Consider the following 21,482-nt stretch of genomic DNA (forward strand, 5'->3'; position numbering starts at 1 on the left):
GGATGATAAAAGCTGAGGTCAAGATACTCCAAAAAAGGATCCTGGCATAGATTTTAAGGGGGGCAGATACTAGCGGATGAGGAGAAGGGACATGTTCACTGTATTTTCTAAGGACCAGTTGGCTTAGTAGGAAAACTGCATTAGGTCCAGGAGTGGCATGGTGATGGCTTCGAGGTGGAACCGCACTAGGCACTCAAATGACTATTACCACAGAGGCCAGGGGGATGTGTCTGTAGTCATTGTTTTTTTTTCAACAGGGAGGATAGTGGACATGTTGATGTAGGATGATGGTGACTGTGGCTCAGGAGTAGAGCCAGTATCTTGTTATGGGAAGGTCGCTGGTTCGATTTCCCTCTTCTGTATGTCAGAGTGTCCTTGGGCAAGATACTGATCCTGCTTCTGATGTGCCGGTTGGCACCTTGCATGGCAGAGACCACCATCAGTGTATGGATTTATGTATGAATTACTGTAAGTCGGTTTAGACAAAAGTGTCTGCAAAATGTAAGGATGACACATTGATTGTCAGGAGTCAGATGCTAAACTGGAGACAGCTTATCAGAACAGAGGTTCAGGCTGAATGGAGATCTCCATGTCTACACTGCGGTGAGGGATGTCCTGTCTTGGGTTTTTTGTCTTGTGAATTTCATGTTTCATGTTTTTTATGTTTTAAGTATCTCTCCTCTCGTTTCAGGTCACTTGCCCTTCCTCTTGTGTCAACGATCTGGCGTCTCCCCTGATCCCTGATTGTTTCCACCTGTGCTCCCTTCCCCTCATGTGTATATAGTCTTTGTCTTCCCCATCCTCGTTGCCAGAGTATTTTGTTCGTCCTGTCGAGTACATCCTGCCTTGATGTTTTTGGTCAGTCTTTTGTTTGTTCTAGTCAGTTTAATTTCATAGCGTTTTGCTTTTCCTCCGGTTGGAGCGTTTTTTGTTTGTAGATTTTACAGCATAGAAAGAGTAGTTAATTTTATAGCCTGTGCTTTTTCTCTTTGAGTGAATTTTTGTTTGATACATTTTCATAGAACTTATTTTACCAGATCAGAGTAGTTATTCCTTTTTTTCCTCCTGCGGGAAGCGCTTTTTGTATTGTGTTTTGTTCTTGCAGTGTTGTCCTTTGGACATTTAGTATTTCATAGCATATTGTTTTGTCACTCTGTCTACAGAGATACTGTTCTGAAAATAAAGCCTGTCTTTACCGTTGCCAACCTGCATCTGAGTCCTGTTTATCTGCCACAGTCTGACAGATGGAGAGAGTTGTCACTATGGTAGGGAAGAGGGGGCCACTAACGTGGGCAGTTGAATAATTAAGCTACTGAACAACTATTGCATTAAGTCTGGCAGGCAACCAGCGCTAGCTAAAAAGTTGCTGAGATAAGCCATTTCACTTGCATGTTAGTAACATTATCATAATTGTGTAAAGAGGTAAAGGTTTCTTCCTGATATGAACTGTAGTTGTTGTTTATAATAACGCAGATGACGGTGGTGTCGTTTGCATCCTTCACGAAAGAGTCTCGATGTCTGGGAGTGCAGTCATGGGTGTACAGTGTGAACAGGAGGGGGCTGAACAGACAGCCCTGCAGACAGTGCTGAGCACTAATGTAGCAGAGGTGTGACTGCCAATTCCAGAGTGCAGTACTCAAGCCCAGAGTGTTTGGTTTACCATGCAGCTTTATGGGTGAGCTTGTCTTCAATGCTGAGCAGTCTGACTTTAGCTGTTCTTATCCTCAAATTGTATGAAGACTGAGAGGAGGGCAGTGGACGTGTAATCCTCTGTGGATCTCTTGGCTCTGAAAGCATACTGGCAAGGCTCCATGTACATATACGTATGTACATTTCAGTATACAGTACAAGAAAATACAATAACAAATGAACATGAAAAATAAATTGGTCGTGCAATTAGAAATGAAAGTAAACAATCAATTTACCTAATTGGTAAATCTTACGAATACAGCACACCATTCTAAATTCAAGTACTATGGCAAAAAAGGGAATTAATTAATTATCTTAATTACTTCCCAAACAACAAGCTTCCTAAACAAGCATTTATTTATTTAAATTACAACCCATAAATACCAAGTTGTGATGAGCTACAGTTCAAACTTTACTACTAGTGGGGCGGCTTAACAGCATAATTCCAAAGAATCGTGCACTTTGTGATAAAAGCGTGAAATCAGGTACACTTATAGCCAAAGACAGTCCAAAAAAAGTCCTCCATTGACTACCATTTCCATGTGAATTTGATTTTGTGTGTTGATTATAATATGATATTGATCATACAGTTTGCAAAATGTATTTACGTCTTTGGAGTTCGTACATGAATGATACAAATACATTTCAAGATGGCTGTTATTTTTCAAGATGGCCGCCATGACTGGTTTGACCGTTACTGCTTCAAAGTTGCATGGATTCCTGTGATATGAATGATATTGGGATCAAATCACACATTGTTATGATTAGGAATTCAGTTGGCAACTTTAGTATTTAGCCTATTTGGAGGCTCACAATGCAAGATAGGCCTAACTGAAACCCTGTTCCACATCAATAGTTAACGTGCTAATACCACGTTTCAAATGGTGGACTGCTGTTAATGTAAGACTACTTAGCGGGAAGACGGAATAGTGAACATGCTGATGTCTTTGAAATGTGGAAAGCTCTCTCCCCCTCCCCATTGAAGGGGCGTGGCCCTCAAGTCATTTCACGGACTAATTAGAAACCTCTCTGAGTTATTCGCCCAATGACAAAACAAGACATCTTTCAAATGTCAAAGAACAGAATGCCGTCCTTCTCAGGCAGGTATATAAGGCAGTTCTTGAAGACAGATTCCACAGACAGATCCTCGCCGCATTTGAAACTTCTATGTGCTCCTTTGATATTTCACTGCATCAAGCCTGTTATTAGAATGCTAGAGTAGAAAGTTCTTTTTTATAAATAGCTTGAATCTTTGAGAGTGATTGTATGCCACATTATTTTTCCTCTTCCTATACTATTGCTGGTGGTGGTGGTGAGGGTTATCTGAGGGTCATTATGAACCATTTTGGACATGCCTGCCTGATGCATGCCAGTCCAGCTATGAACTTATCTCCTGCAAATGTAAGAAGGGTTGTGTTAAGCAGTGTAAGTGCAAAAAAAGCTGCCTTAGACTGCACAGCTCTCTGTTACTGTGAAGGGGATTGCTGAGAGTCTTCCACGATTGACCCAATGTTTGGACAGTTACTATTGTCAATTAGGCTTGCACGATATGAGGAAAAAGTATATAACGTGCGATAAATAAACAAATATTGAAGTTTACATATAATTAACTATCAGTTAATGATGGCTAATGTTATTTAGTTTTGAATGGTTCGTGTAGGTCTTTATGGTTGTATTGCAGGTGGTGATGGAGGTCGGTTGTGTTTCCTCTAGAAGTTGCAACAACTGCTCAGCATGTTTTACACAGTACCTGTGTTTGTAACACGTCTCTCCTGAATCCAAAATAAGTCCATATAGCAGAAGTTCTGTTTCTTTTCACCACAAGGTCTTCCTCGACCACATTTTCATCGCCTTTCTCTCCTCCCTCAGCCATCATAACCTGGCAATCACCACCGAATGTCAGGGTAGCTAACGGCTAGCTGGGGCTTCACCTAATTGGCCCTTGTATCTAGGGCTCCATCTGATATGCTAATGTTGGCATGCTCAAGGTGCATGCTTGGCGCATGTAAACATAATGATTTTTCGTATTCATCGCCTGTCAGGCAGTCTTGTGCGGTGTGTTTATCACATATGTTCATATCGCAATGACAATGAAAATTCGATTTATCGGGCAGCCCTAGTGTAAATGGGGTAAAAAATAAGGGGTTTTCCTAAATAAGTTTCATTTATCTAGTTGTGAGCTAATTGTAAAAACAAAATAAGTTTTAAAATAAGTTTTATTTATCTAGTTGTAAGCCTACCTGGAGCCGAGCATATGACAAATATCAACTCTAAGCATGTTGCAATGGTCAAGTCACATCTGATCTTTCCAATGAATTGAAGGACTTGAAGGTGACATCCACATGTCACTATTTTTGAGACTTAGGTATTTGTGAAGTTGGAGGAAAAAGATTGAAAATTTGCTAAACTAAATTCCGTTTAGCAAATTTTAAATAGCACCGCTTAAATTTGTGTGTGATATCTGAAAGTTAATGGTGGCCATCTTGAATTGTGAGAACAAAGGAAGATTCTGGGCTTGTTACACATTGCAGATTTTATTTCTGCATGAACATTTTTTATTATTATTTATGGAGATCATATGCAATATACAAAACTTTATTACAATTAAAATGTTTATGCTGATTGTGGCAACCATCTTGAATTTGTATTGATTTATATGTATTCTTCATGTATAAACTTATTCAAACTAGGTATGGTAAATACATTTAACTAACAAGATTATCAACATCATATTTTATACCAAGGCCTTTGGCCTTAACTGTACCAAATTTCATGCTTCAAGTGCACAATTTTTCAGCTAAGTCGCCCCACTATACCTCACTACAATGAGTGGATAATTTGTGTCACTTTGAAACGTATATATGAACCATTGAATCACTTGGTAGCTAAACTGGTCAATAAAAGTCAAAGTCAAACTGAATATATGTGTTAGCACACTTTAAAAAACAGAACAATTTTGGTAAGTCACACAATCTGTTCTAGTCACTGTGGCTTTTAGTCGATCTGTCAGTCCCTTACACACAGAAAAGGTAAGTTTGGGGGTCAGTTAGTTAGTCAGGTAATTAGTAAGTTAATCAGATCAGTTCACCTCATCATTGGAGTTAACATATGTGGTTCTGAAGTTGATGATGATGTCAACAATGAACATGATGTCCACTATAAGATCCACGACATTGAGGGGGGAACAGGAGTAACCACAGGTCTGCATGGCTGCTTCCTCCTGGTCACTAAAAGAAAATACATCAAGAAAAGAATAAAACATCCAATGACAAACAATACAAGGAAAAAGCAATATGGCAGCTACCATGCAATTTTTTTGAGCACAAAATTAAAAACATGTTAGTGAAAGGACAAGGAATTTAAGACTTGCCCCTACTACTTAAATATATTTATAGAGTTAATATTCTATATTAAAATTGTTTGCAGATTAGGTTCTGTTATCCCATAATCTTACTCTAATGTGTGACCATTTAAAAAACACTATTGTAGTATTCTTATGACCTGAAACATCTATCCTGTAGATATAGAGTAAATTCAGGTTTAATCTGCAGATTAGAGATAATTGTTCCCAAAGTTCAGAATTTGACCAGAGATTTCACTAGAGGAAAGATAACAGAACATCTAAACCAGTGGTCCTCAATCCGGCCTGCCGGCCGCCTATCTGTGGCTCCCACACTATTAGTCCTTCACCATATATTTTGGTTGGGTAGGCACGTATACCGATACACAGACAACGTGTTATTGGGTCACTCACTGCTGCGAGCGCAATTTTTAACGTTCACTTTCGGTTTTGGAGCTGTTTGCTATTGACATTTTGCCGGCTGTAGCAGCCTCTAGATTGCACTAAAATGTTGTGGTCCAAGTTCACTGCTAAAAGAAAAGTGGACAGTGAAAATCGGCAATTCAAAGAAGAATGGACTGAAAGATTTGCATTCATTCTCCCTCCAACCAGCCCAGACCCATGTGCTTATATGTCATATAGCTGTAATGAAGATTTCCAATTTGAAACGTTATTATGAGACAAAGCATAGGAATTTTGAAGAGACATTTCCTCAAAATTCAGAGGTAAGAAAGAAAAAAATTAATGAACTGAAATCGTCATATCAAGCTGCAAGCAGGATTCTTGTCACATCTATGACACAACAACAAAAAGCAACAGAGTGCTCACTTAGAGACTTAGAAACTGTGTTTTATTCAACTATTTTTAACTTGTCAAAATGGAAATGACATTTTATTTTGAATATATATATATATATAATATTATACAGTATTATTGCATGTGGCCTGACCGACCTCAATACATGGACCTTGAAAATAAAAAAAATAAAAACTTTGTGGCCCTTTAAGAATTGTATTTGAGTACCCCTGATCTAAACCATCTAAACCAACCAAGTGTACTTGACCATATGCATCACATCCAATATAAGGCAGTAATTTACCGGGAACCTTGTGTCAAACAAAGACTGGGCTCCAATTTCTCACTGAGCTGAATAACATTTAGCATATCATGCTGGCTTTAATATTCCCACTACATTTAATCCCTATCTCTAAATCTTCACTACTAGCAACATGAAGCAGTACACTATAGCTCTATCACATGGACCATGCCCATATGGTAATGTTTGTGGGTTGCTTTACCTGTGCTCTGCATATTTGCCTAACCTATTGAAAACAGTAAAAAACACTCCACAATCTTAAGACCTTTACCTTCTGCCTTTTTTTCCCAACGATCCAATAATTGTCTCCATAATAATACATTTTGAACACCTACCCATTCAATGAAAGATTTCACATTAGCAACATAATTTCACTGTGCGATATTTCCGCTCTTATTTTTCAGACTGAGGTAAATTTTCCTGAGGCTTCTCTTTAGACATGTAGACATGCTATGCTGCTATGCTATGCGTTGTCGACGCAAGTGTTTGCTCCTTCTACTTCTTTGTGTATATTGACAGATTGCAAACCAACTAGTGTAACTACGCAAAGGTGCTTGGGTACAGAATGGCATTACTAATATGAAAGCAGCAATTACAGCCTGGCACAGTACAAAAAAATTGCACCTAATGTCACAACATCCTGAGAGGATCAGTCAGTGAAGCTTTGTTTTATTGTGGTGTCCTTCAAAACACATTTGTCCTTGTTATCATTAAGTTACTTTAGTGGTCAGTGTTGTGTGAATCTCCACCAACCTCAGTAGAAATGTAGCAGAATAAGGAGTGAATATGGCTGTATAAATCACAAGGAGTAGAATAATCCAGTCCCACACAGCTTTGAATGGACTGTAGTGAAGAATGGTCCACTTCTGGATCCTGGGAGTCTGTAGCTTATACTCTGGTAACACATCAGCACCCAGAGACAGCACCTAGAGGAAACAGAGGTATCTGTTAATCTAGTCATCCCCACTCAGCAGCCACATAAGGCACACAAATTGGAACTAAAGTTAGAGTGTGTGTATGTGTGTGTGTGTGTGTGTGTGTCTATTACAAGACACATTAGGCTATATCACAAGGATTTTGATATTTACCTGATGTAGACTGTTGGTATAAAGCCTGTCATTCTGACTCCTGTCTGTGTTAACTGTTTTTAAAACCTCCATTGCTCCAGTGAAACAACAACAACCTCCAAGCTAGCAACTGGCGAGTTACTCGAACACTTACCTGTATGCTAACGGTACAAACATTAACAAGTTAGCAGCTGTTACCTTTTCTTTTGGAGTGTTTTAGCAATTTTAATGCCAGGGCTCGCCTCCCCATATCCGAACTAAGGGGCACTGTCGCTATATTAAATGTAGCTGAAGAAAATTATAATGGGCTGTCAAGCAACTAATCGCACACCAACATTTGCTGTATGCATTCAAAATATTTCAGTACATTGGATTTTGATAGATGAGATCAATGAAAATATTGACATAAACTTTAAAAGGAGGGTATATTTCAAGCTTGAAATACTCAACTCAGATTCACCTGAATTAGTTGACTTTACTACAAAAATTGTGTAGAAACAGATTGTCTTAAACCATTTTAGATTTTACACAAGCTGAAATATCAAGTTGTATTAACTTAGAGGATTGATTGGATGTAGTAGAGACAGCAAGTTTACATTTATGGGTTATACTCAGCGCTATACAGCAGCATTATAATGTCTCCTGGGGTCTTGACTCCCTTGCCCCTCTTAAAACCCGGACTGTCTCATTTACCCATTCTGCCACCTGGTTCACCATTGAACTACGCACCCTAAAGACTCTTGCTGGCCGCCAGGAGAGGCTAAAGATCTGGCCTCACCGTCCATCATGAAGCCTACAAAGACCACACATTAGGTCTTATAAAGAAGTTCTCTCCAAGGCCAAAACAAACTACACCACCCTCATTGCAGACCAGCAAAATAACCCCAGAATGTTATTCTCCACCATTAACTGGCTCCTTAGCCCTCGTGATGTCCCCCAGCTTTCTGGTGCCCCTGACCTCTGCTTCAAGTTCCTGGACTTCTTCCAGGAAAAGGTGGCTACCATTCACCAGCAGCTCCTGGCATCTGCCACCACCCCACCATATGCACCTCTGACATGGACAACTGATCCTCCCACTGTTCACCTGCCCCAGTATTCTCTCTCCTCCTTCTCTCCTGTGGACTCTATTTCTATAGCTAAGTTGGTCTCCCAGGCAAAAGCCTCCACCTGCTCTCTGGACCCCATGCCAACAACTCTGGTGAAGTCTTCCCTGCCTGCCCTATGCCTCCTCATGATGGACATTATCAACTCATCCCTAGAATCTGGCATGGTACCGTCCACCTTCAAAACAGCTTCAGTGACAGTAACAGTTTGTCACCATTGGAGACTCCAGTTCCACCCCAGCTCCAGTCAACCAGGGCGTGCCTCAAGGCTCTGTGCTTGGACCCCTCCTCTACACCATTTACATGCTCCCCCTTAGTCAGATAATTTGCAAACATGGTCTCAACTTCCATTCGTATGCTGATAATACTCAATTATATCTCTGCACCAAACCATCCAACCAGCTACCCCCACAGTCACTCGTCTACTGCCTGCATGATATAAAACTCTTACATTAAATCTACTCAAACCAAACACCAATAAAACAGAGCTCATGGTTGTGGTCTCCAAGACGCTGCTCCAGAAGTTTGGAGATCTTCTCCTGGACGTGGACGGCCCCATCCAATCCCCCCATCCACGGAAGACCTGGGTGCCATCCTTGATTCCACACCATCTTTCCAATCACATAAAATCCATCACAAAATCAGCTTTTTACCATCTAAAAAACATCTCCAGACTCCAGCCCTCCCTCTCCGAACCTGTGGCTGAGACCCTCATCCATGCCTTCATCACCTCCCGGCTGGACTATTGTAATGGAGTGCTGTCTGGGCTCCCTTCCAAAACCCTGGACAGGGCCCAGTATGTGCAGAACTCTGCTGCCAGGGTCCTCACCCGCACCAAGCCCTGGCAACACATCACCCCCACTCTCATCCGCCTTTACTTGCTCCCAGTTAAATCACGCATCACATACAAAATACTCCTCCTGACCTATAAATCTCTCCATTCCTTCGCCCCCCAATATCTGTCTAACCTCCTCCATCCCTATACCCAGTCTCGGACGCTGCGCTCATCCGGCAAATACCACCTCTCCATCCCTCACACCAAACTACAAACCCTCGGTGACAGATCCTTCTGTGTGACAGCCCCCACTCTCTGGAACACTCTCCCAGCTGAAACCTGTAAACTGACTCCTCTGGAGGCTTTCAAAAGAGACTTAAAAACCCATCTTTTTATAAGGCCTATCAGCTCTAGATCCAGCCCCATCAATCAACTTTTCTATTTCTTCATCTCATATGTATTTTTTCTTTATCCATTTATTCTTGTTTTGTTGTTACATTGTTTTGTTTGTTCCACTTTGTTAAGTGTCCTTGGGTACCCTGAAAGGCGCTATAAAAATAAATGTATTATTATTATTATTATTATTATTATTGTACTCAAAATTATTAGTTAACATTATAAAAAGACTTGTATGACATACTTATTTAAGTTAGACACGCAGTAGATGAAATAAACAGGCTTGAAAATGTTCTACCCTTTACACATCTCAACAGTTCAGTTTCTGTAAGAGTTTATTTTAAAGTCACCAGAATAACTTTTTACTTAATTACCTTTTGCATAATAGCTGTCAATGTCTCCAATAGAGGTCTTATTTATTTATATTTCAAAAAACATGAATTCAATACCAACCTATATCATGGTTACTAATGTATTCACTATTGTAAAAAACACAAACATGATGTTTACTGAAATGTATTAAAGACATACAGCAAGTTTCCATCACAGATGTTTTCTACAAACTATGAAAAAAAGGTCTCAGGAGAGTTTTAACTCTCAAACAATGCATGCTAGGAAGTCTACTAAGATGCTACAAATCATAAACAGAGAATTTTCTCAGAGAGCTCCTTAAAGCGAAACTCTCGCCAAAAAGCAACCAAGGCTTTATTTGGGATTGAATATGAGTCAAACCTTAGTGTGAAAGCATAATTACGACGAAAGAGGCACTTTTAAGATTTACCATAGTTTCGGTTTTGGGCACGTTAATTTTGAACGGGAGGGCATGGAGCAAGACATGCTAGCATCAAAATTGCTATTTTTAGAACACTAAGAAGGCTCGACACAACATGAAACTTTGCTCGTAGCATCACTAGGGTATTGAGAACATAGCTTGTGTACACAGAGTTTATGAAAAAGAAGGTTTTTGAACTACTCACATTAGCTGCTGCACTCCTGCGGTTCAAAAACCTTCTTTTTCATAAACTCTGTGTACACAAACAATGTTCTCAATGCTCTTGTTCATGAGTAGAGACCCTAGTGATGCTACGAGCAAAGTTTCATGTTGTGTCGAGCCTTCTTAGTGTTCTAAAAATAGCGATTTTGATGCTAGCATGTCTTGCCCCATGCACTCCCATTCAAAATTAACGTGCCCAAAACCGAAACTACGGTAAATCTCAAAAGTGCCTCTTTCGTCGTAATTATGCTTTCACACGAAGGTTTGACTCATATTCAATCCCAAATAAAGCCTCGGTTGCTTTTTGGCGAGAGTTTTGCTTTAACTTAGCCTCAAAACATCAAATGATAAGTCCCAGCTCAAGAGTGATTTAGGAAACTTCTTAGTCTGAACCAGAAGAGACAGAAACTTTTATTTTAGAGAGAAGGCGAGATTGACCCGTTGGTCTGACACATTCTATCAACAGCTGTAATTGGTTGACCAAAAAAAGGAATAGCAATGCACTTTTAGTAAAATTGATAGGCCTAATCATATAATTGAGTCTCTTTTCAGACATGTTTTAATTAGTATAATTTTAATTTAATGAGCATCTGTGTTGAATAAATTAAAACAGTTATGAAAGGAGCGTGCCAGCAACGTGCGCTATATAAGAAGGGGGGGTTTCTTACCATAATTGCAGTTAGATTAGACATCCTTGTCGTGATCCCTTCTATTCCTGCTGTTATACCTTTATTGTGTTGGGTCAGACATATCAGTGCAGCTCTGATGAGATCAACCGCAGACATTTTCCCCTGCACAATCTAAACTGTAGTGTGCCCTTAGCTAACTGTCATTCAGCATTATAAGAAATACCCCATTCACTTTTTCTTTCCACTATTGTCCCTCACCTGCACAATCATGTCTTCCCCTTATATATGTAGTTTTATTTTGTGTGTCTAGTTGTGAAACAACAAAAATTGCTGGGGTGACTCGAGCAACTGATTAGAAGACCCCGAGGCAGACCCAGCTCAAGCTGGAGGGATTACATACGTCATAAGTATGTGTAAATGTGTAAATGTTACACGCTATGTAATGTTATGTGTAAATGTTTTTGTCATTACTCCATTGCATATCTGCATGGTTTACACTTACAATCTGCATGGTCATAACATTTAATCTGCCTGTAGTCTATTCAGACCTACACGGACACTGGTAGATAATTAAATTAATTTGCCACAACCCTTGCACTTCAGCAAGCTGCCATTTGTCCTGTATCTGGATATGCCATAAAAAATGGAACCTAAACGATCAAGTATACAGTCTCTGCTAACCTGGGTGACCCTCTCAGTGACATGGTGTGTTCTGTCAATCAGTTTGCAAGGAGGTCTGATTTCACCAGGAGGTAATGCCGCAAACGGGTCCGTCTTTGTGTCCAGCAGGCTCTGGGTCATCTGCAGCATGTGCACAATCAACAATAGTTACAACAACAACATCGTTAATGCAAGCTAACATTAATGATGCTAACTCTAGTTAGGGCAGAACAGTACATTTTTACATTTTTCCACAAACTGACAACTACCACAACTCTTGATGCTGATGAAGCACAGATACCACGCTGTTATACTATTGGATCTCAAAACTTGTTAGAAGCTGGATCCAACCATCAGAATTCTTACACAAAGGTAAACACAACAACAGTTTTGGACCTGACAGCATTTTTAAAATCATATTAATCAAGGAGTGTGGTCTACCTACTCAATTTGGAAGTGCCATGAGATGGCTTTTGTTGTGAATTGGTGCTATACAGATGAAGATGAACTGATTCATTCTGAATCATAATAATGCTTTTAAGGAAAAGAGGGTATCTAATTCTGCCCCATTCTACAAGCTCTTTGGATGTATTATTTTCCAAAAAAGACATGTCTCAATGAAAATGTTACCAATATGACCTTAAATGTTGTGTAACGTGAGGGTTTGGTGTGTGGTGGTTTGAGGGTCCGTGTATCTTTTGGTCATTCGATTTTCCTTTCATAAACGGGTATTAAAAAACAAAAAAGTAGTGGTTATTTGATTTTCGTTTTAAAATAAAAAAATTAAAATTGAAGTAAAAGGCGTTTTTCTTTTTCAAGGTCATAAAGGGATGAGCGAAATTATAAAAATGATTTGATATTCATTTTCTATTTCATATAACAAAAAATAAAATCACTAGAAAATAGAAATGGAAAAAAGGCCTGTTTATTCATATTCTGAGACCAGATGTTGTCATTTACAGGACGGTGCTGTGCAGAAGAAACAGTAAGCTAGTAGGCTACGGTGGGGTAATCTACCGTGGCAGTATGGAACTGCGGTCAAGCCCGATCTCCGTGGTCAAATCAGCCGCACTTAAATTTCGAGTGTACAAGTATTCTCAGCATTATGGTAAATGCGGAGAAACAGCGTATTTACTTTCGGTTTTCAAAATAAAGGTATTAAGAACAGTAAGCTATAATTCGAACCTACATTTTAAATAAAATATGTTACATTAAAGTGTTTCATGAGCCCATGATGAAAAAAAAACACTTAATATCAAGTATCTTTACTGCACCAGTGTATAGACATGCCAAAATAAAAGTCTCATATTTATGCCTCCAGTTTGCATATTTTACCATATTTGAGCTACTGTAAAAACACATTGCTCAATATTTCCTGGCTACTGTCAAAATTTTTATATTTGACATCTACACATCTAAGACTACCACTATACTTGATATCAAGCATTTTTACTGCACCAATGTGGAGAAATTCAACAATGAATTTCCCCATTTGTACCTCCAAGTGGCATATTTTCATATATTTGAGCTACTGTAAAAACACTTTGCTCAATATTCCTGGCTATGGATGGTATACTTAACTTCTACACATACAAGTATCATAGCGTAACATCATGGTGATGGGCCCCGGTGCAAAGATTTTTTTTGTGCCCCTACCCCCGCCCTAAACACAAGTGCATGCTCTTGCTCACTGCACGTGCACACACACACACACATACACACACACACACACAGTCACACAGCCACTCGAGAGAACTGCTAGCAGGGGTGGACTGGCCATCGGGAGTACCGGGATTTTTCCGAGTGGGCCGATCAATGATAGGCCGATGGACAGCTTTTATTCATTCATTCATTTATTTATTTAGCGCCTTGCCTTGGTAACTACCGTATATTACCAAATAATAACCGGGTTTCAATTAACTGCAGGGTCCCCTTTAAACGCCGGGTGCAGGTGTATATTTGGATAAATAACCGCTGGTTCTAAATAAATGCAGAGTCTAATTTATTCTTTTAAAACATCAAGGAAGGAAACGTGACCACTGACACTGCACGTTTTTCTTCTTCGCCTTTTTCACGGGTTGTGCTGCTTTCTGTCAGTCAGTATCACATTGATGATCGCCATGGCTCCGGTGCAGCAAAAAAATAAAAAGTACAACTTCAAATTCAAACATTCTGTCTTAAAATATGCAGAGGAAAACTCGGGAGAAGCAGCCGCTAGACGTTTCTCTGTCTACCCCGAGATTGTGAGAGATTGGCGAAAAAATCAAACTGAGCTTCAGTGTCTGTCCGAGGAGGACAGCAACAGGGCCAGGCTGCCTGCTGGAGGGAGGAAGAACTTCACTTGCAGAAGGATGCCAGAGAGTTCACCGAGAAGCTGGAGAAGTTTGTGACATTTTCATCACAGATTTTTGAGAGGAAGGAATTAAACGCCTGTCCCAAATTGCCGCCTGGTCTGTTAAGTGATTGAAACAAATAAATGCCCCAGCTATTATTTGGTATTGTATGATAACAGACATGAGAGAGACATGCATCACAGTGCTCAGCTGCAGACACAGCAGAGAGGTGACGAGACGTGACTCATCATAACTGACAGGCATCAAGGTGATTGGACAAATTATCATTTCCTCCTCCTATACCAGCCCATCAGCGTAACCTTACCGACCCGCCCCCCAGCTATTTCATTCACAAAAACAGGGGCCTGTGGCAATTCTGGACAGCTGTTTTGCAGCTGCACCGGTTGCACCGCCAATACTTACGCCACTGAGAAGCATACTTAATATCAAGCATTTTTACTGCACCAATGTGGATAAATTCAACAAAAAAAGTCCCATATTTATACCTGCAGATTCCATATTTTCCTATATTTGACGTACTGTAAAAACGCTTTGCTCAATAATTCCTGGCTATGGGTGATATATCTGACTTCTACACAAGTGTTCTTACAGCAGCTCAAATATGGTCAAATATGCAATCTCCAGGCATAAATATGGGACTTTTATTTTTGAATTTCTCCTTGATATCAAGTATAGTTGTAGTCTTAGACGTGTAAAAGTCAAATATACCATCCATAGCAAGGAAATATTGAGCAAGGTGCTTTTACAGTAGCTCAAATATATGAAAATATGGAATCTGCAGGTCTAAATATGGGACTTTTATTGTTGAATTTAACCACATTGGTGCAGGAAAAATGCTTCATATCAAGTATGCTTTTACAGTAGCTCAAATATATGAAAATATGGAATCTGCAGGTCTAAATATGGGACTTTTATTGTTGAATTTAACCACATTGGTGCAGGAAAAATGCTTCATATCAAGTATGCGTATAGTCTTATATGTGTAAAAGTCAAGTATACCATCCATAGCCAGGAATTATTGAGCAAAGTGTTTTTACAGCACCTCAAATATGGTCAAATATGCAAACTGGAGGAATAAATATGGGACTCTTATTTTGGCATTTTTCACACTGGTGCAGTTGAGATACCTGACATTAAGTGTTTTTTATTCATCATGGGGTCATGAAACACTTTTATGTAACATATTTTATTAAATGTAGGTTCGAATTATAGCTTACTGTTCTTAATACCTTTATTTTGAAAACCGAAAGTCCGCATTTACCATAATGCTGAGAATACTTGTACACTCAAAATTTAAGTGCAGCTGATTTGACCATGGAGATCGGGGTGACGGCTGGCTTGACCGCAGTTCCATGTCCATGTGTCACGGTAGATTGCCCCGCCGTAGCCCACTAGCCTACTGTTTCTTCTACACAGCACCGTCCAGGAGATGACAACATCCGGTCTCAGAATATGAATAAACAGACCTTTTTTCCGTTTCTGTTTTCTAGTGATTTTATTTTTTGTTATATGAAATAGAAAATGAAAATCGAATCATTTTTATAATTTCGCTCATCCCTTTTTGACCATGAAAAAGAAAAATGCCTTGTATTTCAATTTTAATTTTTATATTCTAAAACAAAAATCAAATAACCACTAGTTTTTTGTTTTTTAATAACCGTTTCTGAAAGGAAAATCGAATGACCAAAAGATACACGGACCTTTGAGCAATCTTAATGACAAAGAGTAGGATGGAGATGGATAATTTCCTTAAGCAGCACTTTACTTTTTGCCGCACTTCAGTTTCACAACAACAACAACAGTTCCTTGTTCTGACTCACATGTGACTGAAATAACCAATCAGAAGCTAGAAGGACTGAGGTAAATGGTATGGCAACCCAAAAGGTACATTCAACACACTTGTCTGTGCAACTGAAAAGATTTTAACATGAAAACATGTAAATAATAACTGTAAACATAAATAAGTTAATAGTTACCCATGTAAACATTGACACATTTTTAAATAAATTAACTCAAAAATGAATTAAATATTAATTAAAAAAAAACTTTACAATTGCCATAATCTGCTGCAGCAGTGGAACAGCTAACATGTTTGAACTTCTGATCAAATTTCAATGATAAACATGTGTATGTTTCTGCATGTGTGCAGACTGACAATAGTGAGTATGTCCATGTGTCTTACCTGGCTGCTGTTCAGGACACGCAAATCAGTGTCTGATGTCCCAACTGGTACACTGCTCTTTCTAATGGTCACTATTCCAGCTGAAGGAGAGAAGATGGGTGGACTTTTGTTGCATCTTTAATTATTACATTGAAGTATACCAAATCCTAGCAAAATTCAAATTCAAAATATAAAATGCTGTTCATCAGAAATAATAGTTGGCAAAATACAAGTTAATATTTTAGAGCATGCAAGGATGGATTCATGAGAGCAGTATTGACAGCAATCAACAGCAGAATTTTTAAGGAGTGATTAAAGTTTGGGAGTGTAGCAGGGTTTCCTCTGCTCAAAACGAGATAGCTTAATCTCTGGAAAGTTGACTTGTGTACTTTTGTGCAAGTAACCCAAAGTGAGATGCTGCTTTGTCTTCCCACTAATGAGGGTATGAGGGTTATAATTTACATTCTTACGTAACCAAGTTGCCTCCACCAGAAGTTGGTTTGCAGGGGACGTGATTATTTCTCTTCATTTCAGTGGCCTAAAGCACCAATTATAAACAGTGTTCTGCATACATAGTGGAGCAGATAAGTGCTACAATCTTTAAATTTGTGATACAAGCGTGAAAATTTGCATGAGCCATCTCAAAGGGGTTATTTGACAAGAAACCACCCACATCAACTTGAAATTTCAAGATGACGGCCATTTTTCAGGATGACTGCTGCCCGCCATGTGGATCTTTAAATGATACATTTTCTCATAGAAATGTATTGGGTTCCTCAAAAGGCTCTATCAAGAGAGGTATTCAGGAGTTGCCTCCCACCGGCATAGCTCTTTCAGGGTTCACTGAGGTACACAAGCTCCCTCACCACGACAAGGTAACAGTCACAAGGGAGGGGGGGTTTTTTTAAGTTTTTTTTTTCAAATTAATTTGTCAAATGAATACTAAGGGGTGGGGAAACAAAAAATATTAGCACAGTTGTGGTGCTGAACGGACAGTGCCCCAAAATAATAATTGAGCAATGGCTAATACTGATTGATGATAAGGACAGATCCAGAGGCAACAGCAGCTCTGGCTGACACAGCCATGGAACCATAACAAACATAAAGTATCTCAAACAATACTAAGGAATTAAACTGAAAATGTGCTTCACTGTTAGATATAGGCAGTGGAAGCAATGTTACAAAGTAACAACTTCAACTTTAAATAAATTTCACAGTAATAGGCTGGTGACAAAGTAAAACATAATGCGCCGATGTGGCTAGGGGAAGCCGAGCCATAGGCCTACACCTGAAAACACAGAGGACAACGGGGAATAACATGTACATAGGTTCTAGCAGGGACAACTACATAGGCACGTGCAACTTAGTCCATATCTGAAGCATTTACACCTTCCAGTACATGCCTTGGTGCACAAACATTTGGTCAGCTCCCAACAACTCTCCGCAATAGGTGGAAGTGGAGTCCAGAAGACTTTCCACTCCTCATCCTGTTCCACCCATCCTCAGTCGGATGGGCTCGGCATTTGTGGCTGTCGCTTCAATGCCTGTCCCCACACGTATCCAGCCTCATAAGAAGCACGTTTGGCATGCTCATTGAGTGCTGCTTGAGTAGGTGGGATCAAATCGTATTGTCTTTGCTTTCTGGCAAAGAGCTCAACTGTATTTTTTGGGTTAAATGTTGTTCTTTAGCATAATCTAAAATATATGAAATAAAATGACACCAAATCGTCCTTAATGAAAAAACCCAATACATTTCTATGAGAAAATTGATCTTTTGAGGATCCAGGGGGTGGCCATCTTGAAAATAGAAATTTCAAGTGGCTTGGAGTGTTTTCTTGTCAAGCAACCCTTAGAGACTGCTCATACCAATTTTCATGCTTGTGTCAGTAACTAAACAATTATATCGCTCAACTGCTCCATTTAGGTGGTGGCAATCTTGAAAAATGGCCGCCATCTTGAAATTTCATGTAGCTGTGGGTGGCTTATTATCAAGAGACCCATGGAGACTGCTTATGCTAATTTTCACGCTTGTATCATCAACTGAAAGATTCTGACGAAAATAAGCACTAAGCTGCTCGACTAACAGGAGGGGGATTGAATTGGACTTGTTGCAGTGTTATTCTCACCAGTACAGCTGTGTCTCAGCTGCAGCCTCTTTTCCCAGTAACCCTGTCTACTCTTGATGTCATCCACTGAGGAGGAATGTTTCAAACTCACACAGCTGCCATCTGATCTGCTGGAAGGATGGTTGACGTGGATCTTATCATCTTTATCTCTGCTTCGTCTTCTCTCCTCTCTCCTACAGAATGTAGATTTGTGAGCTTTCTCATACATGTATCTACCCAACAACTTCTATGCCAAAATAGGAATAAAAAGAAGAAATACATTTTTTTAATTGAATTGATGAATTGTAGCACTATTTGTAAATGCTTAAAACCACAATCCACAAAAATTCCACCATTTACAAATGAGTTTTTCTATCCACAAACACAAAATTCCTTTCTTGTGACTTTAAGTTGACATTAAAATGAATGGGCTATGATTTGTAAAAATGTCATTTTGTAAATATGTTGTTCGTCATTAGTAAAAATACTTCACTTTTTGTGTGTGCATTTGTCATTGAATGTCATATGCACACTTGTAAATCAGTGTGTGAAGTGTTGAATCTGCATTTGTGGACCGCGGTCATGGTTTCAAGTCCTCATCTTTTTACTTTGAGAAAAGCTTCCAATGTTTTTACAATCTTCACACATTCATAGGCATGGTTGACTGTATGACTGATACACCGCACTCATGCACCACATGAGTATGATAATATTTCAAACACACACACACACACACACACACACACACACACACACACCGAAATTAGGCGGGGGAAGAAATGTTGAAATATTTGCCTACTGTGTATAGACCTACTACTCAGAACCTCAACATCATTCTCAGATTTTTCACGGCTTTAAATAACAAACATATCAAATCTTTAAAAATTAAAAATGAAAATGAATTACTCAGGATCACATGGTCAGGTGTTCAATATTCCTTTCATCTTTCCACTTTAAGAAATATTACATATTCAAAAACTTCACATATGTATACACATCGTATAATTGATTATACCTGTAATTGTATCTGTGTCTCTGTGGCAGAATGGGTAAAGTAAATAGCTCAAGACAACATGGTTAGAGGTTGATTCTTTATCCTCCCTCACTTTAAGAAAAATGTCCATGTAGTTATAAACTTCACATACATACACGTGGTTGATTGGATGATTGATTATGATGAAAATGTTTTCCTTCCTAGACATGTTAAAATATTCCACATCCCTGCTACTGCTACTTATTAGTTAACATTTAAATGAGATCATTGTACTCATTTTAATAAAAAAAAATTACTATATAATAACAATAAAATTAAGACCATGTTGTGTTTTCTTTATGGAAAGGGAACTGAGTGAGTCTTCTAGGCAGTGTCACCAACAGAAATTATTGTTCCTGTATGTATCATTTGTATATGCAGAGGTCACAAACACAATCTGAAAAAAAAAACAAGTTGTCCCAAACATCTGAGACAAACCAGCAAGTGTTGCTAGCACAATGATCAAGGACAACAATAAATGTTGCCACTGCTCAACACAGCCAGTTGTGTTTTCCTGGGATGCACAACCAAGATAGTTTCCTGCCTGTCTCTAAATGTATTATCGGGGCCAGCTGGGGTAATACTTTAGGCTGGGAATCTAACATCAGTCAAGGCCAATCTCCACATTAACGGAGTTTTGCACCTGGCAAGTCATAATTACTGAAAAATATGTCAATAAGTCAAAATCAAAACATGACAAAACATGTTAATAAAAAAGCAAAAATGTTAATATTGATTTACCTTTGTGCAGCTTGTGAGTAGACAAGTGGCAGGGCCACTGTTGGGAGGGCTGAAGCTGGAGCTGGGGGCTGACCTGGGGGGAGCTCCCTCCCTCTTCTCCCTCCTCCTCCTCCTGCATTCATATCAACCAGCAGCCCACAAGCATCACCTTCTTCTCGTCTCTTTCTGTCTCCCTCGCTTCTTTGCCTAGGTACCACAAAGATGTCCCTCTCTCCACCTCTTCCTACTCGTTCTTCTCTCTCCTCCTCCCCTTCTTTGTCCCACAGCTGTAGTCCAGCTCCTGCCTCCTCCAGCTGCTGTCTTTCAGGGAGGGAAAGCAGTTTGTCCAGGGCCACGGACTCATGTCCAAGGGGAGGGAGGTCAGCATGAGGAGCAATTAGCTCTGTGTCTTGTGACAGGACACCCGTATGGGAGCTAAAGGAGCGGAAGAGGAGACGCAGACGTTGCTGCCGAGCTGGATGTGGCACAGGAGGAAGACAGTGATGGTTCAGTTACTGTTTGATCTAATTAACAAAGAAAGGGTGGAATGCAATTATACCTCATGTTGCTACAAAGGTTCTTGTTGTGTTTTGTTGGAAGCAACTGCCCAGGAGCCCTAGCCACTCAGGGACTCCAAAGGCCCCATGTTTATTGTATGACAATAGTTTATAGTGATTTGAACTATTATATATGTGTTAAGGAATACACACAGTATAAAGTGAAATGGTTAGGACCTGTCCTGCGTTTTGTGGCTCATCAAGATCCTTTCTTATAAATGTATACATTTTAATTTAGTTATTATTATGATGTAAAATAAACTGATTTGATAAGGTTACATCACTAGCCCCACACTGCCCTTTGAGTGCAGGGATACTGCGCCAATTCTCCGCATAGAAGAGAATAGAGGAGAATAGAAGAGATGTTTATTGTCATTGTTTCAGAAACAATGAAACACAGTTCGCAGCTCTTCGTTTTGACAATATAAATATCAATATAAACATCAATATAAACAAGTATTAACAAAAGATAAAAAGATAAAAATCCTAACATGTGTACCACAATAATACAATATATATTCTCTTCTATGTGAAAGTTTAGATGTGGTGAAGGGTGAAATTAACTGTTATGGTCATGCCTCTTTCGGGTCTGCATCGTCGGTTTGCTGTGTGAATTACACACTGGTGCAGCTTTACACTGCCTACTTGGTTCTGTGTGAACAAACAAAGGCGGAGAATTGGCGAACCTCCAATGCAGAGATAATGCGTCGAAAAGGGCTACTAAAGTGGTACCAGTGGCGTCATTAGGCCTATTTAGGGGGGCTTAATATTCTTAAAATAATTCCTTCCTAAAATAATTTGGT

General features: G+C 39.4%; 1 pseudogene; it reads right to left on the bottom strand.

Annotated features, from left to right (window-relative positions):
• LOC115572317 (potassium voltage-gated channel subfamily H member 6-like) overlaps positions 1–21,482 on the bottom strand; it is a 105,353-nt pseudogene that overhangs the window by 45,162 nt on the left and 38,709 nt on the right.

This window comes from Sparus aurata, chromosome 21 (genome assembly GCF_900880675.1).
Source record: "Sparus aurata chromosome 21, fSpaAur1.1, whole genome shotgun sequence".
NCBI classification, from domain to species: Eukaryota; Metazoa; Chordata; class Actinopteri; order Spariformes; family Sparidae; genus Sparus; species Sparus aurata.